General features: G+C 35.2%; 1 protein-coding gene across 1 annotated transcript in view; it reads left to right on the plus strand.

The window, feature by feature from the left end:
- Positions 1–27849, plus strand: part of LOC105222026 (protein misato) — a 95900-nt gene that overhangs the window by 2636 nt on the left and 65415 nt on the right. The window lies entirely within an intron of this gene.

The raw sequence follows: 27849 nt of genomic DNA on the forward strand, positions 1-27849 counted from the left end.
AGCGCCCATCGCATGATGGCCCATTACAAGCTATCAAATGGTCGAGTACAATATGGATACTTAATATACAGCTGCATAGCACGTCTTTATTTCCGTACCTTCATAAATTGCAATTGTATTGCATTTAGAATTTGGAAAGCATATACTGTAGCAGCCTTGGTGGTTTAGTTCTTCCGTGAAGCGTGCGTTGTTCTCTAGTTTATACTTGTAATCTTTTTTTCGTGTTTTGTGTTTTTTTCTTTTGCTTTCTTCGCTTTAATTTTACTCCAGTCCGTCTGCTTGGCATTGTAAATAAATGATGAGCAATGAACATGCAATTGCCAGGCACCCGCATCGCCCAAATGAACGGTTGGTCGGTTTGGCTGTATGATAACGACGTTGAAAATTTGCAGTTTGGCATTCACAAAACTAATGGCAGGATATGGGGCACTTTGCTCTTGGTGCATAACATTCTTCTACTTATTTTGTCTATTTAAAAGATTTTTAAACTGTCTCTTAAATTACACAATTCTTAAATTACTTGTACTTATTGGCAAGAAGTATCAAAATAATACGTTGATTTCGATTATAAATCCAAATCTGTTTTTAATAAATGCATGGATTCGTGTGTCGTGAGAAGAGGTCGGGTTTGTTCAGAATCAGTACAATAACTTCGGTCGTCAGTACTGACATTTCCGCCGGATGACCACTTAAAAATACCTCAACAATTCCTGCCGCCGAAATTACGGCTTTTTGCCGGATAAACTTTGGTACCATAGTACCAGTTATCGTGAGACATTATCTGTTTGAATGGCCTATCAAATCAATCCATCAAACACCCTTCTTTCTATGATCCAACACCACCGAAAAAGCTCGTTATTTGAATTTTCCGTTAGGTGGCTCCGATGACAATTTTTTTGCGATTTTTTACAAAGTCTTCGGAGATTGAATTTTGGAAAAATCTTATTCACCCAAGGGATTTGTGATAATTCAACTGAGTTATTAGTTTAAATTTAGAATGAGATTTTTTTTGTTTTACTTCAAAGTAATTCTGTGTTTAAAATTAATAAAATTCACAAATTTCTCATGAATCAATAGTGACACAGCTGTTTCGAACATTGGTTCGCTTATATTCGAAAATAAAAAAAATCCAATTAGACTCTGTAAGATCACTAAAAATCAGTATTGGGTTGATTTTTTGGCAACTAAGTAATTTTTCCCTACGAATTGACAGTTCGAGAAAGATTCGTGTAAATAACAGCCTTGAAATCGTTGGTTCGAAACTGGTTTTAATTCCGGAGCCAGTTTTTAAGAAAAGTTGTTCAGAATGTTCCGTAGAACATATCCCGCACTCGATTTTATAAAAAAAAAATCGATCCGCACTAATATACATATGTATGTAGACCTCTTGCTGAGAACTCTTCATTGATTTTTTTTTTGCTACGCATTTATTTCTTTGTCTCAAATTTTCCACCAACTTCTCGATTTCAATCGAGTTACTTCCTCGAATGCTCTTAGAGTTGGAATGTTTTTATCCATTCCGACGACATGATCTAGCCAGCGTAGCCGCTGTCTCTTCGCTGAACAATGTCAATGCCGTCTGTATGGTGTACAGCTCATCGTTCCATCGACTACGGCATTCGCTGTTTGCAGGTGAAAAAGACCATAAATTTTCCGCTGAACATTTCTCTCGAAAATTCGAAACGTCGACTCATCAGTTGTTGTCATCGTCCAAGCCTCTGCATCATATACATAGCTGGACGAGAATGTTGAGTGACTTGTAGAATTTAGTCTTTGTTCCTCGAGAGAGGACTTTACTTTTCAATTGGCTACTCAGTCCGAAGTAGAACTTGTTGGCAAGAGTTATTCTGCGTTGGATTTCTAGCCTGACGTTGTTGTTGGTGTCAATACTGGTTCCAAGCTAGACGAAATTATCTACGACATCAAATTTATGACTGCCAACATTGACGTGAGCCAAGTCGCGAGTGAGGGCTGTTTGTTTGATGACAGGATATATTTCGTCTTGCCCTCGTTCACTACCAACCCATTTGTTTCGCTTCTTTGTCCAACCTGGAGAAGGAAGAATTAACGAGCGGTTGTTGAGGCCAATGATATCAATATCTCTTGTAGAAGATTGTACCTTCTCTAATCAAATCTGCAGCTCGAATTATTTTCTTCTGGAGTAGATTGTAGAAGCCGCACGATAGGAAGTCGCATGTCTGAAACCTTGTTTGGTATCGAACGGCTCGGAGAGGTCCTTCACGATCTGGATGGAGCTTTTGGTATTGCTCAACGTCAGTTTTCACAGCCGTATTAGTCTTGCGTGAATACCCAATTCGGACATCGCGGCATAAAGGCTGCTCCTTTTCGTGCTGTCAAATGCAGCTTTGAAATCAACGAAAGGCGGTGCGTGTCGAGCCTCTTTTCATGGGTCTTTTCCAAGATTTTGCGCATAGTGAGTATCTGGTTGGTTGTTGATTTCCAAGCCTAAAGCCACGCTGATAAGGTCCCATCAGTTTGTTGACGGTGGGCTTTAATCTTTCACACAATACGCTCGATAGACCCTTATACGCGATGTTTAGGAGAGTTATCCCAAGGTAGTTGCAGCAGTTTAAAAGTCCCTTTTTGTGGATTGGACAAAGCACACTTAAATTCCAATCGTCGTTAATTCCTCATAAATTGCCTGAAACTTTTTTGTATGCGATATTAAAGTTTAAGATTCACATAAATTATCAGATTTTAAAACCGAATCAGTTCGAACATCTCTCTTATTATTCAAAATCACATTACGAAAATGTATTTAATAAAAAATTCCTAAACCGCTTTAAAATTTTTAAATTCAATGCAATAAATATGCCCCGACAACCCCGAAACAAACGACGCACTACTCAAACACCAGCGGCTGCAATAATCACAAGGAAAACAAACGATTACAATTGATTTTCACAATGAGCCCTTTTTCCGAAGTTTTTTTGTTTTTATTTCAAATTGTGTTGCTCCAAACCACCCGCACCGCACCTTCGCCATTTGGTCACCATGAGCTGATCTGCCTGCTTCGCTTTGTATTCAAAGCACTTCCGGCGGCAATCAATGTCTTCGCATGTTTACAATACGAAATTCACATTTAAGACTCGGCTTTGTGAGCGCCTACCATAGATCAAGCAATTGAAGGTGAACTGGCGGTAAAATAAGCCAAACAACATACCTATAAAGAGGTGCGTCAAACTTAAATGCGAAATAAAATGAAAAGAAAATCAAAACAATCGATAAGCAAAACACAGGGAAAGCTTGTTTTTCAATGCCGCGCATACTTTTGCGACTTTTAACCCCTTACTTTTATTTATTTTTTTCTCATTTTAAAGTTGTTAACTTTACGAATTGGTGGGTGCCTGGCGGAGGTAATAATCGAACGGAAAAGTGCCTTGGCAAGGGGTTAATAATGATTTTGTTTATGTACTTTTCATGTCTTTTGTTGTTATTTTTTCCTCCTTCTTCCGTAGGCAATCATTGCATGCTTTTATTGAATATTTTCTCCCACTCTCAATTTCGTCAACATCAAAGACCTGGTTTTCGGTTGAATTTGAATTTTTTTTAGTATTTATTTTTATTATTAAATTTGATTTAAAATTTAAGTTTACTCTGAGATTTAATTTTCTCATTTTTATGTTTATATTATTATTTGAAATTTCTTTAATTTAGATTTAAGAATTGGAACAACAATTTTCAATAACTAATAAAACCCTGTATTGTTTGATTGAAATTTTCTCTTTGATGCTAGAAGGGCGGACGGTTGTCCGATCCATGATTTTCTCCGTTTAAAATTTTTAAAATAAACCATTTTTTAGCTCCAGTGACAATTCAATGCAAAACTGATTTTCTTTCGTGTCTTTGACGCAAAATTTCACAATTGTTTTTCGATTTTCAATTTGTCTTTCATTCAATTTATGTGGCACCCATTTTACGCACTTTAATATCTTTCCCATAGCTTTCAACGGTCTGAAATTGTCTGTTGGCTGTCATTTGCTTTTGACTCAAAGTATCATCTTCATTCAACGTTGCTTGCAGTACGGCGTCTTCAAAATTTTTTGGTGGTGTTCCACGTTCTTCATTTCTTACATCCAAATCATTATATCATTATATCTGAACCCTTGAAACCATCTTTGGCATGTTTCTTCTTATATAGGGTGGGCCATATAAAATTTTAGATTTAAAGATAGGCCTTAAAAGATTGAGTGTAGCGTTTGCTGTATGGCACGTAGCGCCGTCCTGCTGGAACCAAATGTTGTCCAAGTCTTCCTCTTCAATTTGCTTGAAGAAATATTCGGTTCGGTTCGCGATATTTCTCACCATTGATGGTTACTGCGGTTCCTTCTTCATTTTCGAAGAAAAATGGGCCGACGATTCCACCAGACCAAAATCCTATGGTACGGATGATGATGGAGTGATTCGTGCTGGGTGTATTGGCTTCTCGACGATTACGTGCGGGTTTTCTGTGCCCCAAATGCGACAATTCTGCTTGTTAACGTAATCATCAAGGGGGAAATGAGCCTCGTCCGAAAAGATGATTTTTCGGTAAAATTGCCCATCCTCGGTCAAACGAACTTCTGCCCAATCTGTCAATATTTCCCAGTTTTCTTCTAGTAAATAGCGACCCATTTCGTAAATTCTAGACTTTTTACTGGACATCTGTCACTTTCCGAATGGTATTCGACGTCTCCAATGCCCAAATATAGATAATTCAAATTTGAAACATTAGATGGCCCAACCTATAGAACACCATATGCTTCGACAAGCATTCGATGCGACCCTGCAGCAGTCTTCTTCAAATGGAAACAAAGAATTAAAGCTTTCCGTAAATCATCAGTTTTCGGTACAAAATTTGACATTTTCAACACAACCAAAAAATATGATGTTCTTGGTTCAATGACTGTAAGGTTATTGAATATATTTGAGAGATGTCCTACCAACTAAACAGGAAAAAATAAGACTCGTTCACAACAAAAGTTCCCTACCAGCACATTTGTATCTTAACTTTCACTTCATACCGGGAGACTTGGTAACATACTACTGTGGGCAAAAAATAGTAAGACTCTTTAATTAAATTTCACGCGAAAAGCCATTCGTTGAATTTTTGTTTCTAGATTGGTATGACTGTCAGTGACATCTGTGCCAAATGTCACATCAAAAAAAATTATTGGTGTTTAATATACGCTTGTCTTCCTGAAGTACATAAAACGCAATCAACGATTTTTACCATGAGTAAATTTGTTAAAAACCGAAACGTTCAGAATGTTGGAAAAGATCTTCGGTGATCATTCTGTTTCGCGAGCAAGTTTTATTGATAGGTACAAATTATACAAAGAGGACCAAGAAAGCGTCGGCGACGAACCACGTTCAGGACGGTCTTCAACATCAGCTGATGGTCAACATGGCAATAAAATAAGGAAATTGGTGCTTGAGAATTGTTGGAATATTGGAAGGATCAGTAAAATTATATGAAAAATCATTTAGGCCTGAGGAAATTGAAAGCACGATTGGTTTCAAAATCACTAAATGTTTTCGAAAAACAGCGTCGCCTTAACGTCTTTGTTTTATTAGTGGCTATGAGTATTGGATCTATGCTTACGACGCGTAATTAGACGATCAATTGACGAATATCGTGGCAAAGGTGAGCCGAAACCGTAAAAACAACCTCAAAGCGGGTTAAAAATCAAGGTTATGTTGACAGTCTGTTTCTATTATCGAGGTGTGATGCACTCCAAATTCCTTCGGACCAGCCATACTGTCAACAAGGAATACTATTTTAGTGTTATGCGCCGTTTACTCGAAGCTATTCGTAAAAGGAGATCGGAATTATGAGCTGACAATTACTTTGAGAAGGACGACATAGATTTTGAAGAATAAATTAAGAATTTTAAAAGTAGGAACAAAGCCTTACTTTTTTTTGCTCATAGTAGTAATTTCGGTGTTCGGTATTATAATTTTTTCTTGTCTTTTTGTTTTTATGGAGTATCGATTTCGAAGTATTTTTGTTTGGGAAACTGGGATTTTTGGGGATAGTCTGAGATTTTTAAGCTTTTTTCATGTTACTATGTGGCTTTTGTTAATATTAATTTTGGAATATTGATCTAACCTAATTTTTTTATGAAATAGCTCACATATTTGTTGTATCAAATTAATTCCCATTCTGAAACCATGTTGTTATATTTAATATAAGAAGTCTCAAGTTATGAATTCAACACTCGCTTCTCATTGCAGTTCTAATTAGAAAAGCAGAAATCACAGTAAGGTCCCCAGTTCAAACAAAGAAATTCAAATATATTTTTATTTAATAAACAAATATGCCTCGCGTTCTCCAATAATAATGCAAATCTCTGCGCCAATTCGCCATGCACACGCTGCTCTCAATTGCATTATTTGCTCTTTTCTTTCACACCCATTATATAACCTAAATTTTTTACTTTTATTAATATCTTTTTTTTACTTGTAAACCCAAAATTAAGCAAATAATTTACGCTCTTAAAACGGCAACACGCTGCTTTTGTTCATTACAATATTGTCGCGGTGTTAATTTCGTGTCTTTGTCGCATACGAAATGACTCGGCATTGCCGGGCGCCTAAAATTATGCAAATCATGTACACAGCTGCGTGTTTTTTGTGAGCTGCTACGCGCCAGAGACCCAATGAAAATTTTACCCAACAAAAAATGTGATATTCTCTTCTCCCTCTCTTTCTCTATCTCTCTCCGATTAGTTGCGTTTTCTTAGTTATTTTGCCATTCACGTTTGTAAATTTAATTAGCTGCTCATTATGCATTAAATGGAGTTGATTACATTACAAATTTGCGACGGCATTCTCCAGCAGTAAAAACCCAGTTTTTTGCTGCACTTTTAATCCTTCGCGGCAGCTGGTGCAAGTGTTAGTATTTGGTAAAACATCAAAGTGCTTTTTATTGTGGAAAATTAAATACGTTTTGCTAAAGAGTTAAAGAACTTTTCGAATGCCAATCAAATTGATCTTAGTGTTATGTACTTTATGACGGAGTTTCTACCTTATATGCCACTCGTCATTATCTTTAACTGGTTAAAATATTTTTCTTAGATAAGAAAATATTTGTAGTTTGATTTTGTCCACTTTGAGTAGTGTCTCTATTTCTGCTCCTTAGCTCATAAACCCAGTTTACATTGCCCATTGAGTAGTTTTAAATTCTCTGTTCGATACTTATAATTGGGATTATTGAGTTATCACTGCTGAATTCAAAGTCCAAGGAAGGCTTGCATAGTTTTAAATATGTATTGATTAATTTTTACTCATGAATACATCATGACAATTTTAATCAGCTTTTCATATATTTTCCAATTCTGAAATGCTTCGAGGATAGTCATTCTATTAGTGCCATAGATTGCTTGTTTAAAATCAAAATAAATATAAACAATACTCAGCTTATAACATTTCTCTATGGACTGTTTGAAGGAAGAAAATTAGTCTACTGTTGACCTTTCGGGTTTGAAGATGCATTAGTATTCCGGGAGAATTTTTTCTGCACGTTCTATAAATATTTATTAGGTTCACAATACTCGGAAAGGCCCTATGGCAGGTGAAGTACATATATCTTTTTAGGTGAAGCAACGGTTCGGTATTCTGACTAGTCGAGATCATACCACTAACATCTAATCATCCATCAGTCCAGCTAATCCCCATACCACCCCTCTCCCAGGAAAGTCAGCTATTAAGGATTGGTATGCTAAGTTTAGACGTGATCGCTGAAAACGGACCGCATTTGAAGAAAAAGAAACTGCTGTTTCGCCAAGACAATTCACCGTATCACAAGTCAGTGAAAAAGATGGTAAAAATCCATGAATTGGGCTTCGAAACGCTTCCGAATCCACCGTATTCTCCAGACCTTGCCCTAACGACTGTCTCCAGTTTCTTGTTGGTAAGAAATTTTCGTCGAATGAAGAGGTGTTCACCGAAACTGAGACATATTTTCAAGCAAAGAACAAATCGTACTACAGAAATGGTATCGAAAAATTGTCAGAAATCGTCCTTCACGGATGAGTAAAAAAACGAATTTTTCAAAATTCGTTTTACCACGGTAGTCCGTAGGCTTTTCAATTCAATGCGTGTTATAGCGCAATTTGGTTATCAAACATGCCGTTAATGGGCAACAGTCTATTAAATTTTTATTAACCCACTTCTTCGCTTGTATTTCAATTATCCTGCCGACTTTATTGTTCACAAATTTCCCTGTAAATGCAAAAAGTTGAACTGAAGTTCAACTTAACTGCAATAACCAAAGAAATAACCATAACGTAACAGTCAAACTGCTATGTGAACGGTTGGCAACTCTACATTACTTTTTAAAGGTGTAAGAATTTCCGATTTATGCAAATTAATTTTGTTTAACTTCTACATATTTAATTTTGCAGTTTTTGCTATTGTTGTTATACCCTCAATAGGGTAATAAGGTTGCCTCGTGGTATGTAGCACCCAGAAGGAAACGTTGGAGATTATTAGTGTAATTGAGTCGATGCCAGTCTGTCGATCTGTTCATACGTATATATGCGAATTAGTCCTCAGGGTTTGAGATATCGATCAAAAAATCTGCACATGTCCTTTTCTCACCAAAAAGTTGCTGATTTCTTGGAACCGCAGATATCGTATCAATATAACATATATAAAGCCGTTCCAAAGTAAACAGAAATTTGAATCTTTGAATCTAGAGCCCCTGGTGGCGCCATCTATATGTCGACTGATGCGTTAGAATCTGCTACCTTTATCGATTGTCTAGTGAGAATTTCATGACATTTCATCGATTGGAAAAGAAGTTATTGCGTTTTAAGTGCCAGTATGTTTGTGTTATCGGTGCGAAAATGAGCTTCGAACAAAGAGCCAACATTAAATTTTGGTTTAAAATTGGTAAAACTTTTACCGAAACGTTTAAATTGATGAAAGAAGTTTATGGCGATGATTGCCTATCCCAGAGTGCACGAGTGGTTTCAATGTTTTCAAAGTGGTCGTGAGGACATAAATGACGATCAACATGTGGGCCAATGAAAATCCGTGATCACCGGAAATTCCATCAAAACTGTGCGTGATTTCATCAAAAACCAAAAATTACTCAGAATCCAACATTCGAAGGACGATTATTTGACCAAAAATCTCATTTTAACCTGTAACCACTCTCCGTATTCATCTGATATGGCACCGTGCGACTTCTTCCTTTTCGGAAAAATGCATTTGCCCATGAAAGGAAAGTGTTATGCAGACGTAGAGGCTATTCAAAAGGCTTGCATTGGCATACTGGCGGCCATACCGACCAACGAGCTAAAACACTCATTCGACATGCTTTTAGACCGTTCAAAAAGCTGTATTGAAGCATTAGGATAAAATAAACTAATTTTGCCGAAAAACCATTTCTGTTTTTTTTTCAAGTCCTGTTTACTTTGGAACGCACCTTTTATATGTCATATGAAATGGTTGACAAAAATCAAGTCCTTGAATGAAATTTGGGATCGATTTTTGACTCTACTACAATCTCCGAATATATTGCTTTACGAGTTCAGGCAGCTTTATACTATGGACCGACCATCAAGTTCTTGTATGGCAACTTTATTTTATTTGTTAAGGGAATTTTAGCTTCGGTGCAACCAAAGTTAACGTTTATGTTTTTTGTTGTTGTATTAACGGTATTATGGCTATAACGGCTTTTTATGATACGCAGCTAAGCCATTTCAAATTAAAGCTGCTTTTAATTGATTGTTATGCTGTTCTTTTCTATCAGCGCGCACTTAATTTAGTTTATTAATAATTAAATTACGATATAATACAATTTTTAATTACTTCGAGCGATTTTGTAGTTGTTCAACAGTTTCAATTGCTAATTATATGCTCGCTGACGCTCACACACACACACGCACACACGAATTGGATGATGTGGATGTGGCGCGCACCAGCACATGCACGGCAATTTGACACATTCAATTATGCGTTCACAGGCAGCAAATTACACATGTACAACAAAAACAATGCACGCAATTACAACAACCAATTAGTGATGCTAAAGTGCAGTCCGATTGCCATTAATATTGTTGCCACCATCTTTGCTCTTGCCACACGCACGCATATTTGCTTCTGTGTACATGTGTATGTGTGTTGGTATGTGTGTGAGTATGTGAGTGCTGCTGTTGCGGCGACTGCCGCTGCTGTTCAATTGGCGTTGCACTCAAATCCCCACATTGATTAACACCAAATTAGAAGCTTATTAGTGTTGCAAGTTGTGGGAGTTGGCAAATTCACTTCGACATCATGCATACACATAAACACACAAATGTACAATGGCATGCGCAAACAATTGCAAACTTAGGCATACGAGTAATTACTGACGTACTCGTAAATATGTTTGCGCCATACGCATACATACATGCATACATACATACTCACTTAGCTGGCATGTTAAACACGCGCTCTAAGTGTCTCTGCTTGTATGTATGTACAATTTGTACATATGTATGGTAGGTATGTGAGTACTGTTGAGCTTTTCGCTTAAAAGTTCACCTTCGCCCACCGTGAAATTGCTGGTAACTGAGAGGGTGTATGTATAATATACATACATATGTACGTTTGTATATATGAGTGACTGCAGGATGTGGTGAGCAGTAAGCGTTGGTTTGATGTACGTTGATGGCACACACGCGACCACTTAAACAGCCATTGAAGCATAAATGATGAATTCACACGAAATTACTTGTTCGCACACATAAACATACACATAAACACATATACGTACACATATAAATCTAATTGTACACGAAAGTTTGTACAACTGCGTTTGTTGGCGTGCAAAAAATCTGAAAAGTGTGGGAAATGGGCCTCTCGAAAGTTTCAATTTCCTCAAAAAGGTGTGGGAAGTTATTATTTTATTTGTGAGATTTCACTTTTTTGTTGTAGTAATTCGTGAATACCTTAAGAATATTAATAAATTATTTAAAATTATTTTTGGTAAGAAAGTGTGGGCGGAAATTCGAAATTTAAATTTTTCCGCCGCGAATTCGTTATACCAGATATCCTCGAGAATTTCATGCAACTCAGCTAAGGTACTGGGTACCAAAGATTCTCAATCGGGTTTAAATCTTGGCTGTTACTTGGCCATTATGTAATAATTTGTGTAAACTACAGGCATGAAAAAAATTGATAAAATTTTAGCATGATGGCATAGTGCAGAATTATCCTGGAAGATGAGATCATTTTCTTGCGAAAAGTGCTCTTTAATTAAAGGTATTAAATATTCCTCCAGTATTTCCTGGTACTTAATTCCGTTTACTTTTCCATCTATTAGAGCCAGTCTTTCAAGTCCATGGTAAGAAAAGGATCCCGAAACCACTCAGTGTCTCGCTGCTTATCCGTTTTTCGGACACACTCTTCGCTATAACGTTCACCAATTTTTCTCCTTACGTACGACATCTTGACAGTAGATTACATGATGAACTTGGACTCGTCAGAGAAGATGTCAATCGACTTCAGTCTAGCTTTGGTGCTTTATAGCGCACCGGAGGCGTTGTTGACGCATTTTCTTAGTCAAAAGTGGCTATCCTGCGGGTCGTCGAGCGTTCAAACCAGCATCCCGGAGTGTGTTTCATATAGTTTTAGAAGTGATTTCGGTTCCAAGATCTTCTATGATCTCCATCCAGGTGTTCTCAGCGGTTTTGAATCGGTCCTTTAGGCTAATGCGTTCTATTTGCCGATCCTCCCTAGAAGATGTTTACTTGCTGCTCCTGAGCCTATTTTTCTATTCAGAAACCCACTGCTTTGAAATTTTTTCAAAAAATCCCCGACGGCAGATTTCATGAACCCAACTCTTTCACTGATCTTCCGTATTTCTTTTCGCAAAGTTAAAATCTTTCTCTTATCCATGGTAGCCATTTTTTTAGGTTTGGCGTGCTTCATATTTTTGTTTTCTCTTTCTAAACTGTTCAAGGTGCGTCCCAAAGTAAACAGGACTTAAAAAAAAAACAGAACAAATTGTTTTTTTTTTTTCAAAATAGTCTCCTGTTTCAATACAGCTTTTTGCACGGTCCAAAAGCATGTCGAACGAGTGTTTTAGCCCGTTGGCGAGGCAGGGCCTCCAGTATGCCGGTGCAAGCCTTTTGAATGGCCTCTACGTCTGCATAACGCTTTCCTTTCATGGGCAAATGCATTTTTCCGAAAAGAAAAAAGTCCGTCAAAATGCGATTAATCGCTGTTTTGGAGGTGTACTATTCCATTTCTATGAATTTTAATGATGATTTCGGCTGATTTTTGATGAATTCACGCACAGTTTCGATGGAATTTCCGGTGATCACGGATTTTGATTGACCCACATGTTGATCGTCATTTATGTCCTCACGACCACTTTGAAAACGTTGAAACCACTCGTGCACTCTGCTACGGGATAGACAATCATCGCCATAAACTTGTTTCTTCAATTGAAACGTTTCGGTAAAAGTTTTACCAATTTTAAAACAAAATTAAATCTTGGCTCTTTGTTCGAAGCTCATTTTCGCACCGATAACACAAACATAGTGACACTTAAAACGCAATAACTTCACTTCCAATGGATGAAATGTCATGAAATTCTCACTGGGCAATCGATAAAGACAGCAGATTCTAACACACCGGTCGACATATAGATGGCGTCACCAGGGGGCGCTAGATTCAAAAAAAAAAATCAATTATTAACGAAACAGCACATATTTCAGCTATTTGTACAAAAAAATCCTTTTTCAATCAAATCTTCTAAGATCCTCCCAAGCAAGCTCCCGGAGCTTCTGTGTATGGCCTGACGTTGCCCTGAAGGAACAAAATGACACTCCTGTTAAGCGCTTTTAAAGATTGCTTCCATCAGGCTATTCAGGTTTTGACATTACTGATTCGCAGCTGGCCGCTATTCGATCACGACCATTTTCGTTTGCCCCACTTTTCATCACCCTTATCCGGCCGATTCAAAAAGTGATCGATTTTGCAGTGGTTTGTAGTTGATAACTTGGTAAATTATCTCTTTTCCGTTAACCATACATCGAGCTCCTTTCTGTATTCTCATTTAAATGATTCTAAACGATTTTTTGTACAATATTTAGCTCTAGGGCGATCAAACTAATGACAGTCGGACTCGACGATTTTCATAATTTTATCGATATTTTCAACAATTAGTATTCCAGAGCGTGGTGTATCTTTGAGATCAAAATTACCGGACGTTTACAAATCGTCGAATAAAGCTTGACATATGAGTTCCTCATGTTCTTACAGAACGAAATTTGCTTCGTCGTATTAAGATTTTGATTTGCTTATCAATTTTTAACGCGCATTGTGCCTGGTGACGAAAAGTGGGATGTTTCAAGCATTATTACTTGTTCCGGTCTATACAAAATTTGTTGAATGAGAGAACCTTTACCTCAAATCCGAACACGAATGCAATGTGTAAATTTATATAATGTAAATCGAACAGTAATTCCGCATGTTCTTTGGAAAAGTTAAGGAAGATAGGGGATATATTTCACCATAGATTTATTTGAACCGATAATTCGAATCCTTTCAAATACATTCGGACTCACACCACTATAATCCTTTATAATTAAGTGATCCAATTACTCTCTAAAAAAATCCCCAAAAAAATACCAATTTTGTCTCTTACATCAAAAGCTGAACAGCATTTAAAGAGTAAACATTGATTGTGCAACAAGTAAATTTCATAATTAAATTTTATGCACCCTCAACAATAAACCACAATAATATTTCAATCAATATGCACCGTGTCCTTCCTAAGCCACCGCAAAATTGACATTGATCCACTGGCATTAAATTACCTAATAACAGATTATGCTAAGAGGCATGTAAATACCCAGCGATTAGGCGCAAAAAAGTTGCCACCAACCAATTAACACATAATGCTAATGCCTAATAACAATAACAAAAACAAAATTAGCACAAATGTTATGAAGGCAAATGAGTTTGGTATAAACACATACATACAAATACTATATGTGTTGTTATACCAATTTAGTTCAACAACGTGAAATGTGTCGGCTTTGCTACATGTTTGTATGTCTATTGTTTTGGTTTGTTTGTATGTGTTGTTGTTGTGTCACCGCCGTCCAAGCCAGCCAGCTGAGCTCTTGAGTCATTTACATCCTTGTCACTTGTCTGCTTCAAGTCAGCATGAGTTTTTTGTACGTATGTATATATTATATATGTATGTGTGTGTATTGCGTGCACTGCTTTGCCGGCATCAGGTTGCCGCTTGTCGCTTGCTTAGCTCTGTGCTGTTTTGGTTTGTCGCATTTTGTTCTAAGCACTTACCCTTTGCTCCAGCTTTGCTCCGTTGACACTAATCACATAAGCTTGTGGGTTCTATAACATTTAATACGCATAATCCGGGTATTACTTTTTTCCAAACTCTCTCTCTCTCTCTTCATCTTTTCGTACTTGTGTGTGTCTGCTTTTCCTGTTGCTTGCTCTCTTGTGTCTTTCTAACGAAATTTTACATAACAAAAGTTGAATTTATTTTGCCATTTTTACTTTGCCGAGTCTTAGCACATTGCTCCTGTAGCTGTTGCTACAGTGGCTGCATTGTTATTCCTGTTGGCTGTTTGACTGTTGTCGCTGTCATTGCTGAGGTGACTCAATTGCTATAAGGACGAAAAATATATATCTTTTTTAATATCTACGAGGTCTGTTCGAAAAATTGCTGCATTTAATTTTTCGTAAACAATATTTAGACATCCAATCTAAAGGAATACATCAGTCTGGATTTTCTAAAAATACGTTTTCCTTTGCTTTAACTTTAAAATGTTTTTAATTTTAGGGTTCTAAAAACATCATAAAATTCTTGGTATAATGAAGATAACAGTTCCTTGCTCAATCCGCTTTAGTTTTGAAGTGTTTTTGGAAACTGAATTTTCCAAAACGGGTTTCCAAGTAGACCTTCACATGTATTCACTTGATATTTTAACTGTAATAATTTGCAGCTCGTATTTTCGGTAAAAAAAAAACTGATCTTGTTTTTACAAGTCCCCCATTTAATGAAAAATTTATGAAAAGCTAGGACAGCACCAACAAACCTTATGTACATAGATTACGATCACGTTTCTTATATCGTTTTAGATAGCACAAGGTCTTAGAATAACCGTACAATAAAAAGATGATTTCGAGTTGCCACTCTTTTGTATTAAAATTTTCTAGATAATTTTTTATTGTATAAAAAGTCTGAAAGCTAGAAATTTCGTATTTTCTTAGTCCAAGAATATATAGGTAAAATTAGGACTGAGTTCTGGGATCTAGACTGTTCAAAACCATTCAAAATGTTTCTCCACCCATCCTTCTATCTCTTTCAGTCAACTGTATTCTGACAAGAAACTACCATTTCTGGAGTATTTTCAGTATTTGAGATAGGTTTGGGGACTCTGCTGTTGGTTTTGTGCTATTAAAAAATAATAATTTTCTTGATACTTTAACGGAACCCTGCTCTGTCTAAATCTTCAGTATTGACCCCTGAAAAGAGGTATATTTGGTTTATAACTTAAATGTAATGAATTTCCCTTGGAACTCAATGTAAAAGTCATTATTGTCATAATAAAAATACTTATGAGCCTTCTTTTACTATTTATTTTCCAAAGAATAATATTTGAAGAATATAAGATATCAAATCTCTTTTGTCTGAATTTTTAACAGACATGATAATTTTTAATATGTCATTAGTAAAATGGGGTAATTATTATGTTGATCAAACGACTAAAGGCTATAACTAAATAAAATTTGCAAGTGCTGTGAGCTTCAACGCCTTGTTTAGCGTTCGTTCTGACTCAGCCATTTCTGAATATATGATGAAAACCAAAGGCCTTAGATATTTTAATCTAAAAGTGTGAAACAATTAAAAATCGTTGCTTCCATATCTCAATAGTTTAGGTATTGAAAAATGAAGGATTTGGAGGTTTCCTACGTTTTTAAGGGGCTATTCTACTCTAGAAATCAAATTTTGGGCAGTTTTTTGAATTTTATTTAAAAAAAACCAAAAATATTTTTACCATCCATTTTTTTATGGTGTTTTTATTGATATCTTAAGAATACAGTAAAAAAATTTTACAAAAAAATATTAAAAATTAAAATAATTAGAGGGGGGTGGAGACAGATGTAAAAAAAAATGGCGCATCCTGGTGAAATTGATCCTGGTGGTCTGAAAAAAAAATCAAAAGAAATTCTTAATCAGTAAGGATGCTGTTATAGTCCCTACCTCAGGGAAAACGAAAAAAAATTTGTTTGAAAAATGGCGACTGCCTGAAAATATAAATCATTTTTTACGCTTTTTTTTGAAATTCCTGAATTTTTTTAAATATAAAAACAAAGGACTACGGATTGTATAAAGATAAAGGATAAAGGATTATATAAAGAAGGTTCACACACAATTTCAAGTAAATCGGTCGTATAGAACTTGAGATAATGCCGGTACCGTGTGGAAAAAAGTAGTTTCGAGAAAAACGCGTTTAAAAAAGTGAGTCTACCTACCTACCGGGCTAGGTACTGCGTCACTAAAGTAACTGTAACTCTTAAAATAATTTTAATTTTTAAAAATCCTTTGGAGGATATGTTCTTAAGGGTCTAAACTTTAAATATGTATAAGAAAAAAATCAAAATTTTCAAAATTCTAGAGTAGAATACTCCCTTAAGTGGCTAACGATGAAATTTTAAATGCGCTTGGAATGAATATTCGTTAAGCTCTGGACTAGATAGAATACCTCCTTAAGAGTCAGATATCGCATTCCAGCCTAAGCACCATTTTCCAATTTTAATTACCAATCACAATCAAATACTGTCAAAAGAAAATAATACCCCTATTAATAAGTATACTAATTCTTGCCTTGTAAGTAAGACAAAACATTCTAAAATAAGTTAAATTGAGTTGTACGTCCAAGTATATCACCTTTTTTTTGAACAGACCTCGTACGTGGAACTTTTATGTAAATTCCACTAATTGGTTTACTTGTGACAAGTCATGTATCCTGCTTTATGGCTTTAGCTTATAGTATTTTAATATTTGAAAATCTGTTTACTATCGTTTTTACTTATTTCTTGCTTTAGACTTAGTTATTTTCAACCACACTGTAAACATACAATGTGTTCAGTTGTGGGTCGACGACTGCAGTTGTCACAAATCATTCATTTTATTTATTTATTAAGGTTTTACTTTCACTTGACTTATACAAGCTAGTTTACACAATAACATACAGACGGACACACATATGTATGCCAATAGTTCAATGTCAACGCAATATTTGTTTTGGTTGTTTGTGAAATTGGCCAAAAGCGCTTAGACTCGTAAGCACTTAAACTGTAGTAAATCTCTTAATCAGACAGTCGGACAATAATTCAAACTTTACCAAACTCGAATGCGAGGCAGCAGCAAAGTGCAGGAGTTGCCAAGAAGTAGAGCAGTAAAACATTTGGGAATTAGACTACGTACATCCTTAGATTGCTCAGTAGCTGCTCAGACTTTGTCGGACAACACTCAATGTATAATTTAATTACAACAACACTTGAGGGAATTGGTTGACAACTTTGGGGGCTGCAAGGCACAAAAAGAACGCATGCTCCTCCATCTCTGCATATATGGCTCACTTGTAGCCATGTCTAGTGCATTTGCATTCTCAAAATGTTTATTTCTCTGGTTGCCAAGCTACAAGTAGCCAATCATAGGGGCTCATAGCAATATTCACAGACATCGGTGCGTCGTACTTCCTACTTTTCCCCTCTACTAATCAAGTGGTTGTCCTGAATTAGTAATTAGTTTTGTGGTTTACGGAGAAAATTAAAAGCAAGTGAGGCAACAACGTGCGTAGACTCCAGACGCATGCACATATAATTGAGTAGATGCTGTTGATTTCTTCATCCAATTTCAAGTATTATATTGACACACGTGCACATACATATGTATGTACATATTTGTAGAGCTTATGTTGTTGTATACGTTCTTAAGCTAAATATGTGCTTATGTACAAGATTTATCTGTTTTATACATTACATACATATGTATACATACATACGACAAGAAATTTTCGCAGGCTTCTCTTGGAGCCAACTTTACTCCATTAAGGGAGGGAGTTCTGCATTGACCGAAACAAATGGTAGTCCGATGGTGCAAGGCCAGGGCTTTATGGTGGATGCATCCAAACTCCCCAGCCTTGACAAGTCATTCCAGATATGTGTGGTCTAGCGTTGTCCTGATGGAAGACGAAACCCTATATGTTGATCAGTTCTGGCCTTTTTTTCGATTGCTTGCTTCAATCTCATCAACTGTTGACAGTGAAATGTAGAATCAATCGTTCGCCCAAGCTGGAGCATCTCATAGTGGATGATTCCTTTCCATCCCACCAAATACTCAGCATATCCTTTCAAGGTGTCAATAATGACTGTGCGATCATTTGTTGAGCTTCATCACGCTTAGATCATGATTTTTCCACACATTATTGTCGTATTTGATCCACTTTTCATCTCCTGCTACTTCAGAAATGGTTCGATTTCATTTCGTTTCAGCAAAGAATCGCAGATGGTCCATTAAATTTTTCAAAAACAATTCATGTGATACTCAAACAACGAGTTTTTTTTTGTAGCCAACCTTTTTTAAATGGTTCACAATTGTTTGATGACAAATGTTAAGTTCTTAAGCGATGTCATGGCTGCTTATGTGACGGTCCTGGTCAATCTTTTCCATAATTTCATCGACTTTCAACGATATTCCTCAGAAAGTCTCGTAAACGCCATACCATAAATTAAACATTTCCACATTTGTATCGAGATTTTCAAAGACTTCGAGTTCTTTTCTTAAGTATCTATAACATGTGGGTTGAAAAGTTCGTAGGCTGATACATAGATGGCGCTACTAGTATTAAATCCATTTGATATTTAGTCAGTTCACACTCCAAAAAATACGGTTACAAATTTCATCGCTGTCGAACTATTAGTTTATGTGATATATAATTTTGGATGAAGCAACATGTGCTAGTCTTGTAACATGGATAAAAAGGAATTTCGCGTTTTGACAAAATATTGCTTTTTGGGGAGAAAAAATATAGTTTAAGCCAAGGTTTGGATTGATCAACATTCCTTGGAATCTGGGCCGGGGAAATCAAGCGATGAAAGTATTTTTAATATACATCTTTATTAATGCCTTCAAAATAGGCTCCTCAGCTAATACAAGTACGTCAATATTTTATCCAATTTTCAATATACTTATTACAAGAATCGGCTGCGCTGGCCTACAGTGCGACTTTAGATTTATTTTTTGGTTTCGACTAATTTTTTAGCTATACGCAAGATTGGACGTCGTATTTAAAAACCCACGTCTCATCAACAATAATGATGCGTTTGATGAATGCAGGGTCCTTAGTTACGTTGTTAAGCCTCTCTTTTAGGATATCTACTAGATGTCTGTTTTACATGAGTTTCAGGTCTTTTAGTACGAGTCTGGCTTTGACACATTTCATAACCAAAATATTAACCAAAATTAGTTCAGTCGATCCAAATGAGATGTTGAGATTCTCTGTTATCTATTTGATGTCAACACAATGGTTTTCAGGCAACGCACTTTAACTTTGATGTTATCATCATTCACAGATGTGGATGAATGACTTGCATTAGCCAAGCTTCCTTTGGACCTTCACTGAATGCTTTGTGCCACACAAACTCTTGGGTTCATGATAAAGTAGAGGTACTAAAACATTTCTGCCATATTTTCAATAATTACATAACCGTTATTCTATTGAAATCACAAAGTTTCAAGCAAAATCCTTCAGTTTTTTTCATGGTAAAAATCATCAGATAACTTTTTCGCGTCGTAAATAAGCAGCCGCCAAACACGCACTAATTGACATATGGACATACAAATTCACATGAACATTACAAAGCTTGTACCAATATGGAAAATAAAAATATTATTGATTTGGCAGTTAAAATGGTTTAGTTCGAGTCATATTTGATCGAAAAGTATATATGCTATATGTCTTACTTTTTAAAAATTTTGATGCTTTCTAAATTAGGGGCTTCCACAGATTTCATATGCACAATATAGTCATTTTTGAATTGTCCTTTTATACTCTTAAGATTCTGGTTTAATCGAGTTCAGCTTAGTTAAGCTCAATTCAATACAAAAAATTTCACTTTTGGAAGATAATGCCACCTTATGCGAATATGGGTGTCTGTGCATAACAAACAAAACTTTTCATGCCTGATGCATATTTTAATATTCGATTATTCGATATTGTCATATTCAGCGCATAACTTTCCCATAAAAACTATTATCATAAAAATATTCACTTGGAATGCACACGTTCCCTTATAACCAAATATACCCTCAAAAAGGTTATGCAATAAAATGTATGCTATTTTATTTAATAACAAGCACATACTCGTAAGTGTCAATGTATTGGTATACATTTGAAAATAACTCTGTTGAATGACTAAACGTTTATTACGACTTTGGCTACCTACTGTGTGGCAGTTTATCTCGCAGGAAGTAATAGACGAGGCAACTGAAAGTTAAGGCAAATAAGCTCTAGGAACTAGTGAGGGCGGTATGTGCTTGTAACAATTTTTGATTAGGGTTGTTCAGTTTTTTCTGACTATCATAATACTATTTCTGTATGTTTTTTAAGGTTGAAATTTTCTTTTCGAAAAACGGTAACTATTATCTATTCTCCATATCCCGTCGCTAACATTTATTTTTTGCATCTTGTTCAGATATTGTTGGATTTCCTGCAAATATGATTTTTTTTAATCTTAAAACAACTCTTTGAAGACCTACAATCCTTGCTTAGTTTTGATGCTCTAAGAAAAAAGCGTAGAATCAAAAAAATTAAATGTTGGCTAAACTGACGTCATAGTCAATGACACCGACCTTCTATTGTACTGTATTCCCTGTAGCTGCTTGTCGGTGAAAGGTCTGACCGAAAGTTAATTTTTCTATTAAGGACTACCCTATTTGTGTGTATATGTAAGTACCGAAAAGCTTCTCAAAATATACATAAGTACTTATCTATTCGTCATGCATAGGAGCGTCTATAAAAGTTAAGCGTTTAAGATTTTGTTTGAGCTCTGTAAAATAGCTTCTTAAGAATATGTAGAATTTTATGCTGTTTGCACAGCGTTTTTATTTGGCTCCTGTCGTCATAGAAGCTAAGCACGTGGTTTTATGAATAACGGAAAGTAAATATCACAGTAAAGTGACAAAATCGCCATAAAAATTTAAGTTAAAATGGAAAGTATATTTTAAGTGTAAATATACACAAAAAATATGATCAAAGTTTGAGGCGAAAAGCTTATTTTTACTGGCATAACATTTTAATACTAACTATTTCGCTGACTGCCTTTAATTATCTCTTTTTTATACAATCTCCAATTATTATAAAACACTTTGGAATTTTAACACAACACTATCAATCAAAATATTAGAAGCCATATTAAATCCACATCAAACGCAATCAAAAGTTCATGTGTCATATTCGTGCGATAATCCGTCCATTCTCTATGGAAAAATGTGCAGCGGAGCAACCAATGAATATCTAAATAGCACAACAAATACAACTAATCAATGCGATTAATGGACGACATAAATTGCACAAATATTGAATCGAGCCAATAAAAAAATTAAATCTCGATAAAAATTAAATATCTAATCAATGCTCCAGTGAGATTTTGTGTGAGTTTAATATGCTGAAAAAGAATATGTAAATAGTTGTTTATATAGAGTACAAATCAGAATACCAAATAAAGCCAATACAAAAAATATAATAATAGAATAAATCAAATAAAATCAAATACTGTATACTTACATATATAGTACATATACATATATTGTGACAAAAAAGCAACTGAAAATTTTAATATTTCTAACAAAATTTCGTGTGAGAATCGTAGCAATTATTGGAAAAGACTTACACTTATGATTCAATTTTATCAACATAACACAAGCCTACGAGTGGTACAAAGAATTCAAACGCGGTCGAGACGACCTTCGACGTTTTCAATTGATGAAAATATTAAAAAAATGAAGGATATGGTGCTTGAAAATAGTAAAGCAAGTGTTAGAGAGATGTCTAGAGAGCTCCACACCTTTCGCGAGTCCGTTCGAAGGATTTTGGTGAATATTTTGGGTACGAAACGCGTTCTTGCTCGACTCGTCCCTAAAAAGCTGAATTTTTTCCCAAAAGAGTACCGTAAACAGGTCTCTTTGGACATGCTTGATCGTGCGAATTCCAATCCCACATTCATGGAGAGCATTATAACTACCGATGAGACATGGGTTTATGAGTTTGACATGCAAACAAGTCAACAATCATCGGAATGGAGGAAAAAACGAAGCCGAAAAAAAAACAAGCCAAAGCCGCGCAATCATTATTAATTTCTTTGATATCCGTAGTTTGGTGCATCATGAATTTGTTCCGGAGGAACAAACGGTCAACAAGGAGTTCTATTTGGCTGTATTAAGGCGTTTGCGTGAAAACATCCGTCGAAAACGGCCGATATCGTGAAGAACAATTCATGGATTTTACACGATGATAATGCACCATCGTATCGAGCCACGATTGTGACCGAATCTTAAGACAAAAACGCAATGAATATATTCGATCATTCACCAGATTTGGCTCTGTGCGATTTTTTCTAGTTCTCCAAACTGAAATTGCCGCTCTGTGGAACCCGTTTTCAGTCTATCGAAGAGATAAATCAAAATTCGCTGATGAAGCTAAAGACCATCCCAGAAAGTGGTTATGAAAAGTGTTTCGAAGACTAGAAAAATCGTTGGCATAAGCGATGTAATACACCCGAACTGGTGGGGATTACTTTGAAGGCGACAAAAGGAACATTGTTAAATAATTAAATATTTTGTGTTTTATTTACAATTTCCGAGTACTTTTTTGCCACAATGTATGCATAAATATGTGTATACATATATGTAATATGTCGTTCATGTAAATATATTTATTCTCTTCAACCAATTTGATTTCCAAAAGCATTTTTACTCTGATAGATTGCACATTTTTTTGTGTAGGCATATTAAGGTGAGCAAAAAAAAAACACTAATAGCCTTGACAAACGGTAGCGTTAATCTAAAATTTTGAGGATTAAATGAGAGTTAGCCACGGAGTTATCTTTACTAACTCCTGAATTAATCCGGATTAACGCAGCTGTCTTCCAATGCTATAATACTGAACTGGTTAAAAATTACCTATGTATTTGGGTTATAATAAACCCTTATTTAGAAAAATAAAAAGCGTTAATTCGGTTGCGCTGAAGTTAGAATACCCTTCACAAATAAATAAGTTTCCATACAAGAGTATACGATAACTATAGGATATAGTGATCCCATTGAAAATTTGTTTAGATGGTGTGTCGCTCCTTAGTCAATAATCCATGCTAAATTTCGCGAAGATATTTAGTCAAATATAATAGTTTCCCATAGAAGAACAAATTTTTGATCGTTCGATATCGGTTGCTCCGACAAATAAGCAGCTTTTTCGGGTAAAAAAGGCATATGTAAAATTTCAGAACGATATATCAAAATGTGAGAAATCGCGTTGTAAATATACCATGTTCAGGCTAAGCATAAAGTTTCTTCTAATTTTTTCCAATTCCTCAGCAAGATTTTTTTTTCAATTCACAAATTCTTTATACAAAAAAAGTAGCTTTATAAGGGTGTTACATGTGAATTTTGAATGCTCACCGACACTATTAAAAATTTAGCTAAAAAAAATTTTCCTTGCAAAAATATTAGGTTAATTTTAACCCATAAATTCGGTATCAGTTTTTTTTGGCTCACCCTATATGTAGGTGCATGTATGCCATTCACAGAAACCAAAACTTAATGAAAACTTCTCCTTTATTTTTTCTCACGTACAAAGATACAGTAACGATCATTGAAATGGAACACCGTAAATACGAACAAAAAACTTATTAACTCAAAATATTTTTAAAAGTGATATTTTCCATTTTATTTCATATTTTTTTTTAATAAAAGAATTTCCATATTTTTTTTTAATAAAAAAATGTCTCTACTTGGAAAATTTCAGTTGCCTGCTTGTAAAGCCAAATCACAATTTTATTTAAGGTGTTTCGAAAAAGAGAATAACGCTACTATTTTGCTTGCTGACTGAGCTTATTATATGGACAAGTCAGGGGTCATGTTAAATTTTACCTTTCGAAACGTACCGATCCTTATATGATCCTTATTTAAGAGAACTACAGATTATCTATGATTAGAAGTTCCCTTCTATGTTTCTTCTCTAATAAAAAATTGAAAATTGTCGTTGTGACACTCGTTTTTTCTTTTTTTTATTTCACCTCTTGCATGAAATGTATTTTATATTTTTTCAAATTAAAGGTTTCACAAAGGAAAAATTATAATACAACCATATTTCATTTGGTTTGTGACCGTGCTGAAACCATCGCAGATAAATGCGTATTCCAGATAGCTAGATAATACAGCTAGACAGGCTAGACGATTGTTTCTTGGGTCTAACAAGAATTAAGTAGTCTAATAAGTAATAATACTAGCTAGATAGTACGGTTAGACGATTGGTTCTTAGGCCTAACAAGAATTAGAGGAGTTAATTTTTTATAATAATGGAATTGGTTTGTGTCCATGATAAGACCAAGTTGGGTTGAACCTGGGGTATTGAATTCTATTTTCAAAAAAGTTTTCGAATAAATTTAATGATTCATTTTGTAAGTTTGTTGAAATAAAATATCTCCGTTAATTGATTTATGTACATACTTATGTATATGAACTATGTATACAATCAGATAAGCCCAAAAGGCTAAACTGTACTCAATTTTTCACCCACAACTGTGCTTGTTCAAATATAAGCACAGATCTTTTGATTTTGGAGAGTGACCTAGAAAAATCTTCAATTATTGGCCTCAAATATGCGTAAATTGTATTTGAATGAACAATTTGTTGTTAGCAGGTGTAGCTTAGGAAATCCGGCTCCTAGTATTTACATGTGTCTATCCTGCAACCATATTCGAGTCTGTATGTTTGTTATTTTGACTTCTGTGTATACGAATTTCCGGTGGACAAACCGCTCATGTGCTAGTTATAATCAAATAAAATGTGATGTTTATATAATATACATACATATGTGCATGTGTGTATATAAACAGTATGCAGAAATCTATTGTCCATTTAATTAGATATGTAAATTCCTCAACAAAATTCAGCAAACAAAAATTGTGAAAATGCGCACGCAACCAATAAATAAAAGCTAGAGATAAAATTAGAGAATATTACGCACACATGGGATCAAATGATAATGAAAATGCATTTTATTAAAATATTCTAATTTGTTCTTCGATTCGTTAGTATTTTGGATATTATTTTATAACAGCTTATCAACAGATTACTGAAAAGTATGAAAAAATATATTTTGGGAGTATTAATTTGTACTTTTTGACCTTATACAAGTATATTATTCCGTAGATCCCAAATTATGATCTTGAGCTCGTAAGATTGAAAGGGCAAATGGATCTCTCCGTCAGACATTAAATATGCAGAAGTTTTATTTTCATATCCCCATATCTTTGCCATCAGAATCATCATGTTTGCCTAACACAGCCGGTTTCCACTATTTCTTCGATGTTTGTTGCAGTTATTTTAGTAATTGTGATTGTACTTCAGAAAACGGCTTAAATTTGGTATAAAAAATAAACCTAAATTACTTCTTGAACTTAAATTTTTTATGCGTACTCTTGGCAAAGATGAATTCCATTTACTTTTACTGAAAATTCACAAGTGTACTTTGGCACTACTTATCTATCCCTGTTTAATTTGTCTTGGACTTAAAACGTTTTTCTTGAGTTATGTAACTTTCGGGGGAAGGCACAGATCATACATTATTCTTGCCAGTTAGCATAGCATGTGTTTCATGTTCGCGTAATTTTACTCGTTTTACTTATAATTTCGACTTTCTTCAGTTCGTTACTGGCTGAATATCATTCTAATTTGAATGCAGCCATGTTTTGGTTTTTCGCGAGGTGGATCCATTCCAGACTCATCAAAGAGGTAACAATTGCTACTTTTTTAAACCAAAAATTCTTCTCTATCCCGGCCATGAAATCTTGGAAATTCTCGAAATTTTCTCCAAACGTTCAGACAGGAAATCTTGGACGATTCATCATTTGAGGGCGGGGATCAGAATCACGAACAGTCATCATCAGTATTTTGGAGTAGAAGAAGAGATATGTAGATGCTTTAAATTACAGTTCTTGCAATGAAAATAGAAGACTCTTATTTTTATGTTTAGTGGTTCATTAACCGAATAGATCGGAGGTGCTCCAACAAAGACACTTCACTTTGTGTTTATAACTTCAGGCATTACATGGGTTACCTAGGGTAAAAACCAGACTTTTCTGAAATTTTTTTTCTCAGATAAAAAAATAAAATATTTTATTTGAAATTTTTAATGTCACAAATACAAAGTGGGTTCCAAAGTAAACAGGACTCTTTGAATTGAACGCCCCCTGGTCGCGCCATCTATAGGTAAACTAGTGCGTTAGAATCTGTCTTTCTTCATCGATTGTTCAGTGTGAATTGCATGATATTTTATAGATTGGAAGTGAAGTTATTGCGTTTTAAGTGTCAGTATCGGTGCGAAAATCAGTTTCGAACAAAGCCAACATTAAATTTTGTTTTAAAATGGTAAAACTTTTACCGAAACCTTTTAATTGATGAAACAAGTTTATCGTGATGATTGCTTATCCCGTAGCAGAGTGCACGAGTGATTTCAACGGTTTCAACGTTTTCAAAGTGGTCGTGAGGGCATATACATATGATGATTAATATGTGGGCTAATCAAAATCAATGATCACTGGAAATTCCATCGAAACTCTGCGTGAATTCATCAAAAATCAGATAAAATCATCATTGAAATTAATGGAAATGGAATTGAACATCTCCAAAACATCGATTTATCGCATTTTGAACGAACATTTGGGCTTACGAAAGGTGTGTGCACGGTTTGTTCCGCACAAATTGACTGACGACCAAAAAATGCTCAGAATCCAACATTCGATTCGACGTTTGTGACCGATTATTTGACCAAAAATTTTAACCATTAACCACTTTCAGTATTCACCTGATATCCCACCGTGCGACTTCGTCCTTTTCGGAAAAATGCATTTTCCCATGAAAGGAGAGCGTTATGCAGACGTAGAGGCTACTCAAAAATCTTGCACCGGCATACTGGCGGCCATACTGACCAACCAGCTAAAACACTCGGTTGACATGCTTTTGGACCGTGCAAAAAGCTGTACTGAAGCATTAGGAGACTATTTTGAAAAAAATAAATTGATTTTGCCGAAAAAAAACGTTTGCTCTGTTTTTTTTTTGTTTACTATGGCATCTTGTAGTACCCTTATAGTATCCCTTCTTAACTCTAAGGATTGACAAAATTGCACCATAATTTTACAAGCGCTCAGATACTCAATATATGGACTCCAGTGGCTATGGCTGACTTTTTATTTGAAATATCTGTAAAATATATATAACCGAACTTCGGACACATTTTTTGTGACTATTGTGTATGCTTGTGTCGAAAGTAGATAAAATCGGTTTAAAAATTTTTCTTGGGCCCCATATACCTAACAAAAAATTTTCAACTTCAACTTGGCTTTATACCATATACAGTTGTCCACAAAATAATAGGAGTGCCTATCTGAAAAATGTGTTTGGCTGCATAACTTTTTTAAATCACATGCAAATGACGCGAAACAATAACGGTATATATAACGGGATACTAGCTTTAAAATACAAAACAAATTTTTATTGTGATGATTGCTATTCTACTACTTCTG

This window comes from Bactrocera dorsalis, chromosome 4 (assembly GCF_023373825.1).
Source record: "Bactrocera dorsalis isolate Fly_Bdor chromosome 4, ASM2337382v1, whole genome shotgun sequence".
NCBI lineage: Eukaryota > Metazoa > Arthropoda > Insecta > Diptera > Tephritidae > Bactrocera > Bactrocera dorsalis.